A 19,719-nucleotide genomic window follows, 5' to 3' on the forward strand; every position below is an offset into this window, starting at 1 on the left:
CCAAAGGCTTTCTTCTTTACTGCATTTGATCAATAGACTAGCCTAACCTAAACACATCCGAGATTATATACAATCTGTGGTCTGTGTGCATAAATTGGCAGGAAAAAAGGACACTGAAATCACAGTAAAAAGCTCTACGGACCAGAGAAGCCACTAAGAATTCAGAGAGAAAAACATGACCTGATCTCATTTAAGATGAAGAAGAAGATTAAAAGATTTAACATTGAGATTTGGATTTAGCATATCATCTGATTAAAATAAAGATCCAATTTGTACATATCAAATCCGTTCTGTACGTCAGCGTCAGCAAAGCTGTTGCTCCGTATCTGTCAACCGCTACTGACTTAATTGAAGCATAGATTTTGAGGCAGAGAGCTTTATAATGTGTATGCCTAATGTGAAGCTATATTTCCATAGCTAAATCAGGCCATGTAATTCTCTGCAAATAATAATAAAAGGTGATATTTTACCCCTAGAGGGCACAAAGACAAATAAAGACATTTGACATAATCTATTGTGGCTAACATGTTGGCATAACAACTAGTTAGCTAAGGCTATCTTAAACATATTCAAGCTAACAGAAACATCAACATAGACATAACTTTGAAGTCTTTTTTCTTAATTTTGTCTGCCTTAGATTGATGTACAAACTTGGCTCACTCTGTGTTTTTCTGTCTTTAACGTTAAGGTCGAAAACCTTTTATCATGTGATTTTTATATACATAGAAATATTGTTTGTAGTAGTAAACCTTACACACAATTAGGAATTAACACTTTTTAAATACTGTATATGATATGTATAATATACATTAAAGTTTTTTTTCCCGGCTACATGTATACAAGAATCTCACACTGCTACAGGTCCAGTGATATTGTTGCATTCGGCAGCACTTAGACATCAGTAGAAATAAGAATGAAATAAACTGTATTTCCTCCTTTGCTATTTTTGATTATGACTAATTTTAGCTTGCACTTATTGAGGTCTCATCCTTTAATTTTTTTTTCCAGACTTTTTGAAGCGTGAATTATCCTGACTTTCATGTGTTAATGGTAATGGTTTGTATTTACATAACACTTTTCTGGTCTAATGACTTCTCAGATAATACAGCCACCAGCGGCGGGTTGGGGCTCGGTATCTTGCAAAAGGACACATCGATGTGCACGCTGGAGGAGCCGGGGATCGAACCCCTAACCTTCTGATCAGTGGACAACTCGCTCTGCCGCTCGTTACGATGAACATTTTATTTTGAAAGCTTTTACCGGAAACCAATCTTGCTATGCGTTCTGTCTTGACAGCGGTTTCAGTCACATGGTGCTGCCTAACCGAGAGCTGATGGAGCCAGATGAGAAAGGCAGGAGGCGAGCCCCTCCGGTTGCGCGTCAGCATCCCCTCAAATAGGAATCCGCTGCTGTCACTTCTGCTCCACATACTGAGAGGCGGACGACTCTAACCCCGAAACAACAAGTAAAGGCCAGTTCCGTGTGGCATGCAGCTGATTTTTTTTCATGTGATGTCAACGAAGAAGAGTAAGGTGAGGCTGTGAGGAGGCTGCAGCTTTGCAAAGAATGATAGTGAGGATCAAGGCGCGCTGTCCCAGGAGAACTCATCTGAAGAGCTGGCCCTGAGAGACCGGGATGCTCCTCTAACGCACCGGGGGGGCGAGTGAGTACAATACACCCGATCTCTCTCCCTTTCATTTTGGTTCCACTTTGGTGACATCTCGACAGTTTTTGGACCGTTCAGCGTGCCTGCTCCTCTTTATCGCCTCTGAATTATTCCATACTCGATCCCACCTGTCTGATCAATCATTCATGGGCTTCTTAGTAAAGTGCAGCAGAGCCGGTTGGTCAGCGATGTGTGAAAGTTGCCTTGCTAATTTGGAAATGGTGCACCCCCCCAACCCCCCACCCCCTGCACACACCCGTAACTTAATGCATGCACGCATCAAGGTTTAATATCATGCAGTGCATTTCAGCGGGTGATAGGGAGGTCGATCGTGTCCCTTTAAAGTTTTGATTAGAGTGAACATGTGTTGCACACTGCGGCCACAGTGTCGGCGCAAGGCTAATTAATAAAGCCTTTGTGAGGGGCTCTCCTATCAGGGGCGCTCATCATTAATCCGCTGATGGCCCGGAGGGCGTGGGTTGCTGTACGTGATGATAAGAGAAAGAAAGGCACCAGTCCTACTTACACAGCAGGGCTGATTAATTATGGACTCAGAACTGATGAACTCACTGACTGTTAGATGCACAAGAGGAGACACAGGCATGTCAAACAGAGACAGTCCCTTTTAAATATCAGCTTAATGATTCCTTTTCACCACCATGACATTGAGGATGATTTTTTTTTAAAACCAAAATTCAAGTTATCACTGTTAAGATCCATGTTTGACTTTTATTAAGGCTGTCTTGAAATGAGGTGATTGCTAAGTGTCAGAGGAAGTGTTAATCCTTCCCCCAGCTATACGTCTGATTCGGGTTGTGATGGTGTTCTCACCTGTAATGAGCCACGGAGTGAGGTGCTCGCCGTGCGGCTGAATGTGTGGGTGTGTGTGGAACTTCTACAGCAGGCTCAGTGCATGTAGATGAATGAAATCCACTTACTATGCAGCAAGGGTTCCCATATCCAGTGTGTCTGCCTGTGTGTGTGCGTGCGCGTGCCTGTGTGTGTGTATCTCACCTCATTACACTCATTGTGTTGACTTAAGCAGGAGGGTCACCCCTGAGGCCCATTCTCCTGCCTTATTGAGGAGCGATGCCCTGAATTACACCACACTCACGCTGATTGCAGGAGCACACTGGGAGAGGCGTTTCAGCTTAAGTTCACCACTGTCATTTTGACCGAAACGTCGTATATGAGGGTGACGTATATTTCCTGGCACAGATAAGTCGGTGCATTACACAATTACCAGCACGAAGCTGCCCTCCACTCCCTACGAGTGCGTTTCGTTGAGAGGTGCTTAACTCTTGGATCTCGTATATTTCAAATTTGCGATGGAGCTCCGGCTCTGGTTCGAATTCCGGGCAATTATGCTCACAACCTGCCCACGCACACTTTGTAGAGGAGCTCCTCTACTCCTGGTTGTCCTACAAACTGACAGAAAAACAGACTCTCCCTTAGAGCCTGTGTACTGCATTTCTCCTGAGGCGTTTTCAATATTCTCCCTGTGTATGTATTAAACATCAAGCATGTCGAACTGCAGGCGCAGGGCCGAGCACTTTAAGGCAGAGTCAGCCTTCTGTGGAGGGTGACAGAACAGTCAGATGGCCCCCACAGGGCAGAGAACAATTCCTGCTGCTGATGCACCCAAGGCGACAGGACCGGAGCGCTCCTTCCTCCTCCCGCCCGCCCTCCTCCATCATCCCTTCCCACCTTCATCTCGTGGAAGTAAACACACTCTCTCGGGTTCACTTGCACACCTGCACCTCGGCCTTAACCGCATCCCTTTCATCTGCTACGCGTGCGTACATGCACGCATGTACGTAACACGCGGTGCATTCCCTTTGTCATAAACACACATGCAGACATGTGGAGAGTAAGATTTAAAGTGGCAGTTTGGGCACATGAATCATATCTGCTCCCACACACAGCATCTCTATACTTTCCCATATTCACTAGCATACCTTCTTAATCTGCACTCATGATTTCTTGCTCACTCTCATAATTAGCACACACTGCTATTCTTTCCAACACACATGCACTCACTCTATTAGGTACACCTGTACAGTCTAATGCAATCCAATACAGCTGTTCTGCCATAAAGTCTGCTTTTATGATGCCTCTAATGTTCAGGGAGGTGTTTCTAATTTTCTGCCCTCTTCATGTGTCTAAATAGAAAGGACAAAAAATTAGAAGCACCTCTCAATAGAATGTAATACAGTACAAAACCAGCTTTCTCTATGATTTCATTAAGAACCGCGTAATTGATTAACACATTTTAACAATTTCAACAAAAAATGAAAATTATGCAAGTCATAAAAGTAGAATTTATTGTGTTCAGTTGCAATAGATTGTTTAGGTGAACCTAATTAAATGGCCAGGAAGTGTAAACAGCCTATTGTGTCTTAAACACACCATCACAAGGTCCCATGCACAACACTACTGTCTCTCACACATACAGTTATATTCTTAAAGTCGTATTATATGCTAATTTAGAGGTGGTTCCATTGCATGCAGTCAATGGAAATCTGCAAGTAGAAGTAGAAGATCAGACTCAATTATGAATGTACAGAGAGAAATAAGCCAAAAAAAGGAGAGAAAGTCTAGGAAAATGATAGGAAAAACTAGGCTTTCCGGTACATTTTGAGGCCATTCGTAGATTCACTCTGCACAGGTATCGTTTGTCGCTTGCTAGCGTAAGTGGAGCTGCTGCTCTCGCTGTTGTGGGCGAATAAATTGCGTGAATAAAGCAAGGAATAACATATGTGCTGCAAGAGAAACCGCTAGAATACAATGTGTGACTGAGAATAGGAATGTGTGTAAAACTGAAGGATATTGTATTGTACATGTATGTAACTTACAACAGATGTGTGCGAGCAAGACTTAGATAGTATTGCATTTTTAGTTCCTGGTTTCTTACAGCCCTTAAAACCATGATGTGCAGAAGGTAAATAATCAGCCATATCATGGTGCTGGTGACCTTGCTATTGTTCCAACAAAACTTGGTGAATTTTAAGTTGTCCTCCAACGCTCTGCGGCTTGATTTGAATTCTCCTTGGAGCCTAAACATTGCTAGAAATGCCACTTACTGCAGGAGGTACGGGCTTTATTAGGACGGCTGTAAGCCAATCAGAAACTGAGTTTAAACTATCCTGTTCATTGAAACTACCCTCCTGTAGTCACACACGCTGCCATTGTCCACACGCACTTCAAAATGGACATTTTCTTTCACACACCTTTGTTTTCTCTTACAAACAGTGTAATTCTTCATACACACCACCACCATTCCTAATCATTATATAGAGAGCATGTGTGATGCTGCGTCTGAGTGAGAATTATAGTGTTTACGAGAGAGAACAGAGGGCATGGCGGGCTTTGAGAATGTCAGTCATCATCCGTGGCCTTTGGTTGTTTCGGAAAAGGTGCAAAAGTGTGATGTGAGCTTTGCAGATCACAAAGTAAATGGCCCGTGAATCCTAAAAGTGTGTATGCATGCACGTGTGTGTGTGCGTGTCAGCTGTGTTCATAATAGCTCAGGGATTGGGGGACCGTAGATTGGCCAGTCAGCCAGACAGATGTGCCCCAGCCTGGACTTGGAGTGCGGGGCCTCAAACTGGCCTGCCACCCAGCATTAGTGCCATGGATCCGTGACCAAAGAGCTCAGGGCACCGAAACTCACTGTCTGCATAAAATGCTCTCAATTATTAATGGTGTGTATCGGCCAATAAGAGGCATTGCAGAGGCCGAGCGAGGAAACAAGGAAATGAGCACTGAGGAGAGAAAGAGAACGAGCCGGCGCGAATTTAAAGAATCTGAATTTAAGTTTTCGAAAAGTTTTCTTCTTCCCTCCCGCGTCGCCCAGCGGCGAGCTGAACCTTGGCCATGAGCACACTTAATACCACATTTAAACAAAGTGAGATCACCATAGCAACCAGAGATCAAGAAAGTGATGGTGCGGCATGTTGGTGATCCGCTCAATTGCTCTCCTCTCAGAAACATGAAAAGAAAAAAAAAAGACATTGACCAGTTAGACCTTCATCTTCGTCACACCGCGCTGCATTATATCTCACACCAGGTGCAGCCCAAACATTTCACATGTAATTACACACAATCCTCCTCGTTAAGCGCAGTAGTTTAGTATCCGTCATCTCAGTATGCACATTATACATTTACATTTCAGGCAGCATTGCAGTAGCTTGCCATTAGAGCAGGAGCATTGTAATTCATAAGTATTGATTCATGCCTCAGCAGCATTACGGCATAATGTCCCTGAACATGACTATAATACAAGGGCAAACACAATAAATGAAGCAGCAAAGAAAAGCAGTGACTTACACAGACAAGCTGTTAACTCTCCATTATGTCTGATGCGATACGATCATAACACAATAGCATGAAATAAGATGTTTGTTCTGTTATGACATGTAGACAATGTCCTCCATCCTCTGTTCACACCACGTGAGCTGAGAGAAGGCCTGACCCGGAGCTTGTGCATTACATCCCCTCAACTGTTTTTAGTCTGTTTGAAAACCTTTCAAGGTCTTAGCAGCAGGTGAAGCTCGAGCTTCGAATTATAGCCTCCGCTGAAGAAAATGTTCCCGCAGCTCTCAACTCATATCAAGCATTACCAGCGCTCTTTGATTTATTAGCCTTGTGGTGATGGCGTATAAAAACCTCTTTATTATATGCATGTGGCTTTTCAGTTATCATTTATCAGCCTCTCTGTCACCTGTGCCCCTTCACTTCCGAGCTGCTGGAGGTGCCTTTGCATCCCCGGTTTTTGCATCCCGTGCGTTAGCATTACGAGTTTTCCCCCAAATAAATACCTCAGGGTGAGAAGATTTCCTTCCTTTGCAAATGTGTTGTGCCTCTTTTTCCTAAACCAGAAAAAGATGGTAGCTGGACGCGACATATCTGTTATTGTTATACTGGTATATAGCGATGCTTCAATGCAATATTTTATATTTTCACACAAAGCAACTCATTCATATTTTGCATGGGAAATGGGTTAAAAATGCTTTTTATGGTGCAACAGTTTTTTTCATCCAGATGGTTAAAATCAGATAATTAGCCTCATGACTCAAAAATAATGGTAATACACGAGAGGCACAAATTTGAGCTAGCCACTCTTGTGCCAGTGAGCCAGCACGCAGAGGAGTTACAGTAACTCAGTGCAGCTGTGGCCGTCAAAATAATGACCTCCAGCTAATCAAAGTCAGAAAACACATGGATGATGATGTCCAGCCCGACTTCTTCTTCTTCTTCTCCTCGCACTTGCACCATTTGTATGCAAAGTAACAATTGTAAGTAATGAGAAATCAATCTTTTTCATTTTTATTGGCCTGAGGAAGTGTGACTTCGTGTGACCTCTTTCAGCGCCGTGAATACGCTGCACTGTGACCTCGGCTTTCTGCTGCTGGCGGCTTTTCAGCGCCTCACTGAAGAAGCCTCGCAGCCTCCGGTGCAGCTGGGTACTCTGTGTTTAAGCTGAAAACAAAAAAAAAAAAGAGGAGACAGTTTAGTTTTTCATTCTTAAAGTTGGAGTTTGTCATTTCTTGTGGGTGGAGAAGTGTTTATACCAACAACAGCTTAATCTGCGCAAACAGGGCGAATCATCTGGGTCTCATTAGCGGAGACAGGAAGCTCTTCTCTATGGCACGTCTGCTTTGTGTTGTGTTTTATGCCGTTAGATACTGCATACTTTAAAATAAAAATATTGCCTGCTCGTGCTTTAAGGAAATGGGGTGGGGTGTGTGTTGGGGGGGTCTTACATAACCACTTTTCATGCTCTGATTTAGCTTTAGCGTCAAACAAGCAGCTTGCTGGCTACAGGTGTGTTTCTTCAGAGTTCGCACTTCCACCTGCAAATTTCAGTTCATCAGCTTCCATCTAAATACATAGAATGACAAAAAGAACACAGAGCAGTAGCACGAGTATGTGTAACTGTATTATGTATGTGTGTTTCTACACCTTCCTCAGCCATCTGTCTGTATTTGCATATTAACAGTGTGCATATTTTTGTATGTTTGGCTCTAATTAGCGACACTGTTGTGGCATTAACATGAATACCAGGTGTGTCACTCTGCCGTAAATGTCTCTTCCTGTTTGAGACGCAGACAGCCGGTGGAGGCGCGGCGCGCGCTGGTGGGTGAGTTCACCTTTGCAACAGTAGCTGTTTATTGATTTCCTCTGACAGTCACACAGGTGTTAGCGCTGGAAGATCAGCCTCTGCACTCAAAGAGCATGAGGACAGCGGGGCGTTCATGCCGACTGGCGTGTTTATTTATTCATTAACAGGCGGTTTGCTCCTCAGCCCGGCCTCGGAGGACCGTTTTCACCTGTTTCACCTCCTGAGGTTTGAGATAGCGCTGCATTTGGAATCAGATCTGTCTTGGGTTTGCAGGATCGCACAGATGCGCACATACGCAGTAGCATCCACCTCACTCTCATGCCTGGCATGAATGAGTGAGACTGTACAGATAGTGAAAGCTGGAGGAAGAATGAAGGGTGGAGCCCTGGTCTCCTGGGACCAGGGCAAGGCAGATCCTATATTGATTGGTTTAGTAAGAGAATCCTCTGGCTTTTAGTGGTGCTGCTTAATAAGAGTGGCTTGTGGAAAGAGATCACATCAGCTGAACTCCACTCCAGAGGCTGCCTCCAGCTGCAAAGAATAGTTCACAGGGCAGTCAAAACATAAGCAAGAGGGGGCTAATCCATTTAGATTATGGTTTTAGGCCCTTGACAACTTTCAAGATTTGGAAATATCTCTTTACGTGAGGACACGTTGGCTTGGCATTTTGGCATCTGTGAGGTCAGTTATACCGTTCAGGAGTAAAAGAAAGGTCGTAAACTTTATGTCGCAAGGCCAGATGTTGAGCACGCTGTCACAGGTGTGTGTGATCCTCCCATATCGAAACCAAAGCAGGCAGAACTACGCGTGTACTTATCACACAGCACAAAATCTCTCTCCAGATCTCGCAGTGGGTTTGTGTGCTTGTCGCAGCGTGGATGTTGTGGTTTTTCTGCACTGACATAGTCTTTTCTGCTGCATGTACCCTATCCGTCTATCTCGGTGTTAAGTCAAGAGCCTGGCTTCAGAGAAACACTGAGCTATTTTAGGAGGGAGGCAGCAGATTGTGTTAAGCGAGGAAGCGAAGTGACACAACTGGGGTTGAGATTCCTTCGCGCTTGAAAATGTCTTTATTTAGTACTTCGCTCCCCCGACACCTTGCAGATTGCACCTAGCTACCCATCAGATAACGGTTAGCTACAGAGGCGAGCAGCGCATCAAAGCCTGAAGATGCACATCCACATTACTGACAGTTCTTCTCTTTATTGTAGAATGACACTTTTAATCAGGAAGACTGCTGTCTCCACACCCAGGTCATTTTGATTCTTGTGTAACTGATGGAAAAAAAGAAGATATTTTTGTCATCATTTTGACATTTTAATACATAGATTATTAAATTTGAAAACTGTTACCAACTAATGTAACTTTGAAGAATGTGGAACGTATGATTGTGTGTGTGTGTGTGTGTGTGCGTGCGTGTGTGTGTGTGTGTGTGTGTGTGTGTGTGTGTGTCTGTTGCTGAGAGAACAGTTAGGACTATTTTGGGCTGTTTTTGATGATTTAATTTTATTATTTATGTATTCACCTCCACATGAAAGAGAGCTGAGGTCCCAAGTGGTCTCTGTCTTTTTCTCTCTCACACACTTTGCTTCTCTTTCATGCAAACACACACACTCACACACAAATCCATATTTATTTAGCCATTTTCTGCCGTTTTCGTAAGTACCCGTCATCGCTGTCAGCACTTTTTGTCTTTTATTTGATGGGATCCATACACCTCCTCCCTAGCTCTGTCAGAATAGAGTCGATTCAGTGGCTTCCAGTGTAATCTGACACGTTTGTGTGTACGTGCATGTCCTGTTTGCACGTGCTCGCACTTGTTTAATGAAAGCACCTGCTGTGTTTGTCCCCTTAGTTCGCCCGTCTGATCGATAGCAAGCTGGGTCTGTCAGCGTGGTAGCTGTCATGGAATCTCTGCTAACCCAATTAGCCAAACCGTGCACTAACCCAATTAGCAGAACCCCTGCACTACATTAACCCGCCTCACATTGTCACACACATACATCTCACTGGCATCAAACATGCGGGGCCAGCAGGTCAAACACCGAGCGAAATCACTGCTGATGATCTGTTTCTTTCACACTGAGCAGCTAGCAGCAGTCCTGGAAAACATTAATATAATGTCATTTATTGTCTCTTTTATGTTTTTCCTTATTGAAATCAAATCACTGTTGAGAAATCTCTCATTAGCACAACTAACTGTACCCACGCAATATACACAGATACAGTGTGCTGTTCTGATCATCAAATAATCATTTTAGTAATTTTTCAAGCAAAAAAGCCAAACTTTTGCTGGTTTTGGTCCCTCTAATGTCAGAATTTGATGCTTTTCTTCGTCGTACATGATAGTCAGCTGAATGTCTTTGGGTTTTGGACTGTTGGTCGAGCAAAACAAGACACTGAATTTGTCACGGGCTGTCTTTCCAATCAGTTTAGACACTCCCAACACAATACAACAAAAAATATGTGCATTATTAAGCAGCATTATCAAGCAAATAAACATACCACAGCAGTATCTAGGTAATTAGCAGGGCCTAGCTAGCCTAGCCACGTAGCTAATATGAAGAAAACACAGCTAACCTATAGTTAAACAATAAGCGGCAATGAACTGTTGAGCTAGCTTGAATTAGCAACGCATTTAGCATCCAACTGTGTTTATATTCACAGAAACACAAAATAACTTGACGCCCTCATGTTACTGGATGAATAATACTCACAGACGTTGCCTTAGCAAAGAGGGAGAATGAAGAATAACGTCTCACCCGAGGAGCTGACAACTGCTAATGATGAATGTCTCAACACGACAACTGACCACCACATGGAGAATTTTCTTCCTGCTTCCCAGGATGCACTGCTTCTACGCTGCTATGGTTACAATAATAAACAAATCACACTGAATTGTGTTTCTAATGAGAAACTTATTTCTAGAGACATAACAGAATTAGTTTAAAACACTAAGTCATCTTTTGCTGTTGAGTTCATCAATGGCGAAATCTGTCCCTGCTTGGTGAATCTGAGCAGCTCTGAGCTGTAATGAGCTGACAGTCACTCCAACCACAGTACATATGCCATGCCTCACATCTAACATCTCTCAACCGGGCAAATTACATAAAATAATGCTATTCTGATTAATATACAGTATAGCTTTCAACTTCAAATGCCACATATCATTTTCAGTGCAGCAGCAGGCATTTCAGCTGGATCATATTAGTCATCTGTGACTTTTCTACTGTGTCAGAGGCTGTGAGTAGTGTAATGGATGAGCAGGCGTAGTAAGTTGGCAGTAGCTGTGCTGGAGTGGAGGTGTAAGGTAGGTGGCCTTGGACAAGAAGTGTAAAGAAAGGCAGCATGACTCACCCAGAGAGGAGCCTGCATACTCCATTGAGAAGCAACCCACAGAGCTCGCTCCTGTCTCCTCTCCATCTGCGGTGCTGTGTAGGATAGTCAGAGATGGAGAGACGGAGAGTGGCAGAATGACGGCAAACATGCATTTAGGTTAACATTTCAGAATTCACCTGGGGTAATGGTTTTTCCACGAGCTGCCATTGTTGAGGCTGACCCGGCTTTTAAGGCTGAATCAAATCGATGGCTTTTCCGTCTTAAGCTGGAGAGGAACGGGGCAGCCTCTCTCTGTCTGCGCGGCCACGATAACACTGCTCAATGGGCGCTAACCACCTTTCAAATGGAAATGGAATATCCAGTGGAAATTAGACACAGTCATCTGGATGGTACGTGGTGGTGGGACCCTGAATGGGAGATGGAAGCGTGACGATTGAAGGGTGTGCCCGCGCTTCGGCTTTGTTGTGCCAGAGCTTAGCTTTTACACAGGAATTGAGGTTCATGTTGTGCTTTCTTCAGGGGTTTGCTGAAATGTACACACACAAACAGAAACTGTGTTGCATCTTGAAGCATGTAAGATTGGATGCAAGCTTGCAAGCGCAGAGAGTGACTCACCCAAAACCATGGGGGCGTCTGCCACAGACAGTATGCTAACTTACAGTATATACACTCATCACAGTGCCAGTTCGTGCTTCCTGTGTCGTCCCCCCTCTCCCTCTCTCTCTCTGTCTCTCCAGAGTTCCTCTTCCCACCTCTCCATCCCTCATTAGCTTTCTTGCAAACACACACACGCACACCCAGACAAACTCAGGATGAAGGGAGGAGGATTCATAAATTGCTGACATAGAAAGCGAATGCTGTGATCAGATTGAGTACTGGCTTGGTCCCGTAAAATCCCCTGGGGAATGGTTTCAAATAAATCACTCGTAGATTCTGCCTGCCCTAAAGATTAAAGCGGAGGGAAGCGTGTGTGTGTGTCTGTGTGTGTTCGAGCGTGCATGTGTGTGTGAAATGAGACAGCTAAGTTTGTCTGTGCGTGTGACAGTGAGAGTTAAGCTAATGAAAAGAGCCACTGGGCGGGTGTGCTGTGGTTAATGGTTGCATGGAAGTGTCGGCATGTGAGTGCTCCTATTGGCTCTCCGGGGTCATCCTCAGGGAAATAATAGGCGGCACGGGCAGAGATAGGCCGCCGCTGATAAAAAATTAGGTGTCTGTCACACATGTGCGCGTTTCTGCTTGCTTGAAGTCAAAGACTGATGTCAGGAGATGCAACAAATGTGCAGATAAAATTCTGCTGTTTGCATGTGTTCATGTGACATTTCGCTTTCTCTTGTCCTCTAGTAGCTGAAGATTTTCTTTTTGCGTGTGATTGTCTTTGTTTACACGTACAGCGTGTGCATATGTGGACACGTGTTTGTGTCTGTAGGCTATGTGTGTGTGTGTGTTTGTCAGGACTTCCTAGGACTCCATATGGCGTCAGGGGTGATAAATGTGCTCTAGGGGCAGCACTCAGCAGCTGTTTGTGGACTCACAACAACACGCACTGATCCACGGCCTTTACATATCCTCTAACTGTGTAAAGGTCTGTGGCTAAGTGGACGTCTACCCACAAACCCAACACGTACCGTTCAGTGCGCCAGTATTGTTGTGGGTTCGAATCCACCTGCCTGTTCTCTCTCCTGTCCTTCATGTCTCGTCTGTCTGTACCGCCTTGTTGAAACAATGACTGGCAAAAAGGTCATGGAAAAACAACGTGTGATCTGTGTGTGAGAATAATAACAAGTAGATGGTGTCAATAATTGACTCACGGTGCTTTTGTTTCAGACCACAAGAGCAAGACTGCACAAGGTGCATAAAAAGCCCCCTTGTGCAGAGAGGTGGAGCGCCACGGTAGCTGAGTTTCAGTTTTGCTGGTAATTCAAAAAGTCTTTTTCTTTGTAACCGTTTATTGAGCTGGAGAGGATTGGAAGGTGCACAGTTGGCTTACAGAGAAGATAAGGGAACTAATTCCTTCCCTCTTCTCCTTCTGCTCTTTTGATCCTCACCTCCCGCTTCATATCTCTTTGATTGCCATGTTTATGACAGCTCCTTTTCCTTTTCTCCTCTTGCCTCTTTCCTCTCCTGCTGTGTGGTGTGGCATGTCAGCGGTTCATCTTCTGTCGGAGGTCTTCTTGTACACGCCCGCACACTCAGATGCATACGCAGATATGCACACGTGGGAACACGCACTCAGAGCGAGACACACCCGCCCCCCCCCCCCCATCCTTATAGAGGTAAAGTGAGTGCACCAGCATCCGCGATGAATAATTGAGTTATCTGGCTCCGTGCAGAAATAGCAATCTCCCCACACAAGTGTGAAAACATCACTCGCCACCCGAGACCTGGGAACTGGAACTGCCATGTGGGTCTGCACGTGTGTGTAGAAACAGCAGCCTGCATGCTGTGTTTTATTGTCATCTTTGATGGACTTTTGCATTTTTACGCCTTTATTTTTCATCAGGCTCACTTCACACACACCTTTTAGTACATCCACTTGAGACAGATACACTGTCTAAACCGTAGACCTGGACTCCGCATCTCCTTTTTTTCCACATTCTCACCTGGGCACTAAAATAGTGTCCTGATCTGACACCCTGAACTGATTACACCTCTCACATAAGGTTGCGTTTCTGCTTGCGCTAATGTTTGTCTGACTTTCGTGTTCCTGCATTTAATCCAACAAGCCCATGATGCAGAAATACCCTTAAAAACAGAACAATGTTGATATTTGCAAATTTTAAAAACAGGGACACAAACTGACTCCTCCCCCCGTTACATCTTTTTTTTCATTGATCTGAGTTTAAATTTTGATCCCTGTGGGCTGCCGTAAATGGTTTTTGGACACATGTGACTCTGGGATGCTGTTAAGTCCATCTTGAGCAAAAGAAATATATTACTTTTTGATCACAAACTGTGCACACAGCCTGAAGCATAGAAAACATGTTTTTATACATACTAAGTTAGTTTGTCAGGTACTTCTGTAAATCGAATGCAATCCAAGACAATAGGCCTGTAATACATCCTACCTCTGTGGAGCCTATAATGTACTTTTTTGTCAGTGTTATTATTATAGTAGTACTGTACTGCATTACTCAAAGGTTTCTAATATTTTTTTCCTTCTCCACTTACATTAGATTTTTGCAGGTGTCTGTTCAGTCATTGCTTATGTAATTACACAGTATGTTCCCATGTTAAAAGAATTCTTCTTCAGTGCAAATTGATGTTTCGTCTGCAAACTTGTCGTGAATCCTCAACGTTAAATAGTTTCAAATAAATTGTCAATGCCATATGAAGGGCGAGACCTACTTTTCCAGGCCTGTTTGATTGTGATGACAGCACCTCGGGAGATTATCATAGCTGCTTAAACCCTCGTAACTAGTGTTGTTCGTAAAGCTTAAGCATTCTGTCTGTTCTGGAAAGACTGACCTGATGTAAATCAGCTACGAGCCTTGGTATATGCTCTCCGTGTGAGCGTCTCCCAGGGGCCCTCCCGAGCAATCCGAATGGTGACGTGACAAAGCTGAGGGAGCAGAATCACAGCAAACTGGCAAATAAGGCCAAATCTGACAGGCGAATCCTCAGAGCGGCTCCGTAGTTTGACAGATCCTTCAGCAGAGGAGCGCAAGCCAACGCCCTTCACAGCAGCACCATTCATTAATGCTGTTTCATAACACTACAGTAGAAACGATCACGTCGTAGTGAGGCTGCGTAAAATAATGAACCCAGCGTCACACTTCAGATACGGTACAGGCAGATATTATCCTACAGAATTAGTGTAAAGGGACATTGAATAGTGAGGTCTGTGGGTGTCCACAGCCAAAGGTAGCCTGCTAGTCCTCTATGTAGTGCAGCAACGTGGGCTTGGGGGTAGATGCAACCAGCTGTTAAGTCTAAAAGCTCAGAGCTCCGTTATGGGGAGACAGCGGCAGATTAAACAGCAATCCTACTGATCCAGCCCACACACTTACCCTCCCCACACCCCTTCCCCCCCTCATACACACACACATCCATCATGGTGAGGAGGTACCACTATGAGTGACCACTTTATCTTCTGCTTGGCTGTGATGCTAAAGAGGATCTGGTCTGTTCGTGTGACAGCCCGCTGCCATAATAGGTAACAAACCTGGAAAGAGGGCGAGGATGAGACAGAGGCTGAATGTGTGGGGTTACATCTGGGGCAGGCTGTCCCAGGATGGACAGCTTCAGCAGCTGCCGGCGTGGATGCGGTCGCGCCCACGGGGATGATGGTATGATCCTGACATTATCAAGATCCCGCGCTGTCTGGAAAAGATGACGACAGAGCGTGCTATGAACAAAAATGGTAGTTCTCAGCATCATCCTGCAGTTGTGAGAGTGCTTGCATATGTCTGACAGCATGCTTGCGCTCGCATTTCTGCTGCAGCGTGTGCGAATGAGATTTCGCAACAGTGCGCAGTTTCGGGCTAAAAGAAGCGAGCTTCAGGCCCGTGGTCTTTGCTCCCTCTGTGTTTTTCGACAGGGTTAAGAGTCTTTAGCGTGGAAATCGTCATTAATCTGCTCTGCGCAGACAAGCCAGGCAGAGCTGGGAATATCAAAACATATAGGGAGAAGTCTCCCTGGATCATTTGAAATCCTGTTTGGATGTTTCACCACATTGCAGCTGAGAGATTGAGCCGTTCCTGCACCCGCTTTTCTGCGTCTGTCTCACTCATTCTTTTGTTCTGGTGTTTTCCTCTCCCTCTCCTCTCTCTTTTTCTGTCTTTCTCTTTTTCTGACACTCTCGCTGTGACTTCTTTCTCTCTAGTCTGCCTGTCTCTCTCTCTTCTCCTCTTTTTGGTGCTAGCTGGGGGATTGGGAGGGTTCCTCCAAATTGGCACACAGATGAATAATGCATCTAAAGCAAAAGCAGAGAGCCGGGGTTGGATATATCTGTCTGTCAGACTCTTTCTCTGTATTACAGTTATGTAGGGAGTTAGGCTGTTACTTCAGAGGAGAAAAAAGATGTTAGTCGCTCTTTCCCCAGCATTCCATTTACTTTTCCCCTTGTCATTAACTCTCATTTTCAGTAAGTGTCTGCACGCGTGGCCACAGAGCACTTTCGGTGTCATGCAACTTGCACTCTGATACATGCTGTGAAAGACTCCTGAATTTGGAAGTTTTTCGACGGGGCTGCTAGCTGGCTTTTGCTACGACACACATGCATAATGCATACGTGGGATTTTGATTTCATTTGATTCTCCGCCGCTGCATGCGCGAATTTGCGTGTTTGTGTACGCGTTGCCCGCTATTCCCAAACTGCAGCGTTAAAAAGCAGACTGCACTCGTGAGCATAAGCTCACAGTAGCACCATCATTAAAGTAATGAGCAGGAAGTTAGCACTGAAGTCAACCATAAACAGAGAGAGAGAGGCAAAGAGGGAGAGAGAGATCCCCAATCCCATAAGGATAAATCTTAAATCCTGAATGTTGCCTCTGACTCATTCTGGTTAATTAAGTCGAGTCAAGTGAGAGGAAAATGGGGTCTTGCCTTGCCTGAGTCTGTAGGATCAGCACTATACTGTATTTGCAGCTTATGAAGTCTCTCGCTGGAACTGTCCTCTGTGCACTCAGAAAGCACAGATAGAACAAACTGTGTCTAGTCTGTTCCTCTTATTTTTATTAGCTTGACCTGCGTAGCCTCTCTACACATGGGAAAGTCTCACACTCACTTCCCCCTCACGTTTTCCATTTACATACGCTCCAAGAGTAAATGCCGCCGTTCACTATTGGGTTCAGGGTATGTGTGCGAGCAGGGTTTTATTTATCACATTTTATCATTTAGGCCCCATTTATGTTGTTTTGCTTTGCACGTTGTGTAGCTCAGCAGTTAAAACACACACATGCACCCACATACACCCCGAAACTCAGAGAAACAAAGAAATCTGTCGAGCAACCTTTGGGATTTTCTTTGTTGTTTCATGGTGGAAAGATTTCGCCATGCGACACAGGATGAGGCAAACGAGTGAAATGTCAAAATCCTGTGTAACTCTAAAAATAAAACAACACAAGGGTTGCCATTTGAGGAGATCATAGGCACACGATTGGGCGTGGAACAGATAAAACAAATAGTGCTTTATACCCAACAGCAACCCGAGTGGAGCTGCCAACTGTCCTCTGCTGAGAATAGAAGAGAGTGGATTTTACAAATGTTTATGTATTTAACATTTTAAGATTATACATCTTTTTTTTTTTCCTCCTCCCCATCGTCATGCCAGATATGAATGTGGCAGACGAGCAACGGAGTCTTTGCATCTGCAAAAATAGCATCACAATCACATTGCAGGTGCAGTCATATATAATATACAACCTATAATTTATTTATGCTTAAATTACATAATACTTTTCTGAGGATGTAGTAGAAGTGAAAGCTGCCCAGATGTTCCTCTTAATCAAATGTGAAAAAAAAAAATTCTTTTTTAAATTTCCAGCTGTGATACATTTTGATCAGGAAAAACAAATGTCACAAATATATATTGTCTTTTTAAGAAAGGAAAAAAAAAAACCTCTTTGAGTTTCGTGAACAGCTGGGCTTCGGCAGGTTTGAGCAGATGTTACTCAAACAGGAGTAAAAGGCACATTTTTGTGGACAATTTTCAACTGAAGATTTACACACATTTGGTTCTGTGGTGAGCGTTGACAGCAGCAGGACAGTCGTGCGGTCCGTGTTCGTGGTAATGAAGGAACACGTTACCCATTGCAACAGTGTGAGAAGTACAGAATATCACCAATCATCCTGAAAAAACACACATATCATTAGGGCTGTGCGATTCAACCAGTATCTCGTCTCATCCATGTCAGTAACAGTTGGTAGATCAGGAGGTAGAGCAGTTGTCTGCCAATCGGGAGGTTGGTGGTTCGATCCCACATCTCACATCCCACATGCCGAAGTAAGACACTGAACCCCAAAACTGCCCCCTATGCTGCACCATCGGTGTTTGTACGTCATCATATGTACGTCGCTTTGGACAAAACTGTCTGCCAAATGACTAATTTCATATCCAGATAATGATAAACCGTTTCTGTAAATTTGCTGATTAAACAGTTAATAGAAAACGAGCACATGGGAAGACCTTAGATTTAGAATTATATACTCGTGAATAGTCTCTCTTAAAAGTAGCTGTGGTTAGTGTTCGGGTTAGTGGTGTTTCCGGTCTGCGGCACAATTTGCAAAGTAGCTCTGACTTTTCATAACCAAACCACATTCATGCAGCAGAAGTAGCCCACCTTTTAGTTACGAGCTCCTTGTTTCGCCTTGGCTAATCGGAGTCTTTCTCCTCTTCAGAATTACCCCGCTCTGGGTCCCCTTCGCTCTCCTACATGTTTGTTTGTGTTGCCTTCATGCAACTTTCCTGCCTGCATCTGTGCCGTGCAGAAAGTGTTGTCCGAGTGATGAAAAATACTGCCACGAAGAGAGCAATCTGCGACAACGAAATGAACCATCGCGAGCATGTTTCTCCATCATCACATGATAAATGTCGTCATATTCCAACGTGCTACATAAAACACAGCCTTTATCATGTTTAACACTCTTGTTTAGAGATAACCTTTCACTTGTCACTTGATGCTCATTAAGAGAAGGATGTCGCCAGAAGCTTTGAGCAGACTCCAAATCATATTTGCTCATGAGATTAGAATGTTAGTCCGGGACAAATAGCTCAGCAGGTTACGTTCACGGCGTGTGTTATGTGACCGCTCGTAACAGGTCACTTTGGGATAGGCACTGAATTGCAGACTGAATTTCCAAGTGCCGCAACAAGGTCTTAGCCCTCAGTGGGTGTGTGTGTGTGTGAGGCTTAGAGATAGGCATTGCAGCTGATGGCAAAAATGTCAGAGGGTTAAGCTGTAACACCCCCCTCCCTCTCCTCCCACTGTTGCCTCCCCCTCGCTCCCTTTTTTCTTCTCTGTCTCGCCCATCACTCCGTGTTGTTATGCACAGCGCAGTGGTGTCCCGCGGGGCCGGAGATTGCCATGGACATGATGTGATTTCTCGTCTCCTCTCAGATGTAATATGCTGTAGTCCGAGCCTCTGATGAACTTCACTCGCGATGTTTGGAAGACGAGTCGCCCTCTGCACTGCCCTCCTTCTTTCGTTCGTTTATTTCTGTCCGTCGCGGGTTACGTGTGCATTGATGCCTGATCTTCAGATGGCGTGATAGATTGGTTTGAAGGTGGGGCTCATGGAGGGCAGGCTTCTTTACAGGTTTATATCCTGTTACGGGTCTGTGCTGAAGATAATAGAAAATATCTGGTTGTGCCTGATGAGGATTTTAAGTTTTGTCTTGGTTGCATAAAGCCTGTGAAGCGGCATGCGCTCAGTTAATTTAATTCATTTACTGAGCTCAAGTCATGCTTCACACTCCCTGATATGCAGCAATCCTCGTATCTCAGGGGTTTACTCCATTGTTGCCCTTGATAATAATCACTTAGTTGGATTTGTCCTAATGTGATGACAGAGACTGAAAGCTGCGTTCAGGAGCATGACGGGAACATATCGGCCTTGTGAATCTCTGGCTACAATTAGGAAAATTGCATGA

At 44.4% G+C, this 19,719-nt stretch overlaps 1 protein-coding gene across 2 annotated transcripts in view; it reads left to right on the top strand.

The window, feature by feature from the left end:
- Positions 1–1,317: 1,317 nt before the first annotated feature.
- LOC139334847 (CCR4-NOT transcription complex subunit 3) overlaps positions 1,318–19,719 on the top strand; it is a 38,175-nt gene continuing 19,773 nt past the window's right edge. Inside the window, exon 1 of one of the 2 annotated variants that reach the window (XM_070968064.1) lies at positions 1,318–1,663. The gene's annotated coding sequence lies outside the window, so the exon portion shown is untranslated. The remainder of the gene's footprint in view (positions 1,664–19,719) is intronic. The other variant, XM_070968063.1, reaches the window with a different exon arrangement.

Source organism: Chaetodon trifascialis, chromosome 8 (assembly GCF_039877785.1).
Source record: "Chaetodon trifascialis isolate fChaTrf1 chromosome 8, fChaTrf1.hap1, whole genome shotgun sequence".
Classification (NCBI taxonomy): Eukaryota; Metazoa; Chordata; class Actinopteri; order Chaetodontiformes; family Chaetodontidae; genus Chaetodon; species Chaetodon trifascialis.